The following is a 2,154-nucleotide window of genomic DNA, read 5'->3' as shown; positions in this document are numbered from 1 at the left end:
AAGAAACTCTGCATTCAGATGACCACAGGAACCTACATTGTTGGAAGCCTACATGCCCTGATTGAAGTAGGGCTACTATTTAGGTTAGCCTTCTGTGGGCCTAATCACATCAACCACTTTTATTGTGACATTCTTCCCTTGTACAGACTCTCCTGTGTTGACCCTTATGTCAATGAGCTGGTACTATTCGTTTTTGCAGGTTCCATTGGAGTCTTCACCATAGGTAGTGTTTTAGTATCTTATTTCTACATCCTTTCAACTATTTTCAAAATGAAATCCAAAGAGGGAAAAGTCAAAGCCTTTTCTACCTGTGCATCCCACTTTGTATCAGTTTCCTTATTCTATGGATCTATTTTCTTCATGTATATTAGACCAAATTTCCTTAAAGAAGGGGATAAAGATATACCAGCTGGTATTTTGTTTACAATAGTAGTTCCCTTACTAAACCCTTTTATTTATAGCCTGAGAAATAAAGAAGTAACAAGTGTCTTGAAAAAACTTCTGAAGAAAAAGTAATCTCAAGGAAGTTTGAGGTAATGAGACATACTACAGCTTGATTATCTAAATGCAGCAATAATTTTCAAGAAAATTTATAAATACCTAACGGGCAAGAGGTAGCTAAGTTATTAGGCTATATTATAATGCAATCGAATTGTACAGAAATACGGCAGAAAAGAACATACACAGAATGGAATGAACCGGCTAGATCTAATGATGCTGCCACATCATGGACTGTGTTGGCATCAGTGATCTCCAACACCAAAAAGAAAACAGAAAAATAGTTTTAATGCCATTTTGGGGAGCATCCTGTAGTTCCAAAAAAACTGCTGTGGAAGAAAGGTGTGAAATCAAAGTCAATACTGCAGTTCCCCGTTAAGGTCCTCATGGAGTTACAAACTAAGTACAGAAGAGTATTTCAAGAGCAGTTAACCTGTAGAGAGTTTCATCTCCTTCCATATGGACATGCATAAAAATGTGTAATATGAAGTTCCAAATAGTCAAACCTCACAGAGGACTTGTAGAGTCTTTGCTGTCAGTGAGTTAGACTAAACCTCTGTGCTCCTCATCCCAACAGGTGAAGGAGGGGTTATGTTATGTCAACACGTGAATAAAGCATGATGCAGTTAAACTGTAGACAGAATTTTCTAAAATAGCTTTTTTCCAAAATTGCAAAAACTTAAGTTGTAGAATATGGGTAAAACCAAATAATTTCATGAGACATCATTGTTTTTGGTAGTTAATGCACAAATATTTTTCAAAACTTCAGAAAACTATACTTTAAAGATAATTTTCAAATTATTTATTTTGTTTATGACTTTGTAACGAGACAACATGTTCTTGAGTATTTCTGGAATAATATTGTTGGTTGATCCTTCAAACTACTAAAATCCTAACACATGGCTGGAAACTCACACATGAACCTCCCATCTCCTTCTGCCTAATCGAACACTCTCCAGTTGGTGGGTAGTAGTAAAGAGCAATTTGAAATACTCCAAATATTTCCCAAAATGTATTCATGTGGAATAAAATAGTGCTGAAACGCTCCTCAAATATGAGGCTTTCCTTTCATCCATGCTCTCTGCTTAGAATTTCAAAGGTATGTTAAATAAAGAAAACTCTTGCTCATAATTATTAATTGTAATCATTACAATTACTTCTTCAGCATCACCCTCATAGTAAGCTCGTGGTTTCTGCTGCTCTATTGTCATCTATATTCCTTACAATGCTAAAGTAGAAAAGTTTAGATTATGTTATGATACAATTCTTCATAAAATTTGTATGTCACCACAAAAGGTCCTAAATATGAATAGACAAAATAAACTAAAAGAACAAAGTTGGCAGCTTCACATCAACTGACTTTAAATTATACTGCAACCTAGAGGAACCAAAACAGCATGACACTGACATGGGATCAGACTAACAGACCAATAGAAGAGCCAATAAAGAACTCAGAAATAGGGACAAGCAGTTAGCATAATGGCTATGTTGCTGAACTTCCATGTAGTCGACCGCTGTTCAAGTCCCGGACCCAGTGGTTTAAACTCACGCCGGGCATATGTGCATGCGTGCTCAAGATCCCAAGAGGAGAATGGAGAAGAAGGGATTGCAGAATGGCCATCCTCCCTGGAGGGTGATTTCTCGCTTTCTGTCTCT

At 36.6% G+C, this 2,154-nt stretch overlaps 1 pseudogene; it reads left to right on the top strand.

Annotated features, from left to right (window-relative positions):
• LOC102473368 (olfactory receptor 5K1-like) overlaps positions 1–516 on the top strand; it is an 832-nt pseudogene extending 316 nt beyond the window's left edge.
• The last annotated feature ends 1,638 nt before the right edge of the window (positions 517–2,154 follow it).

Source organism: Tupaia chinensis, unplaced genomic scaffold (genome assembly GCF_000334495.1).
Source record: "Tupaia chinensis unplaced genomic scaffold, TupChi_1.0 Scaffold142351_1, whole genome shotgun sequence".
Taxonomy (NCBI): Eukaryota; Metazoa; Chordata; class Mammalia; order Scandentia; family Tupaiidae; genus Tupaia; species Tupaia belangeri.
Note: the sequence above shows the minus strand (reverse complement) of the source record. Positions and strands in the feature narration are given on the sequence as shown.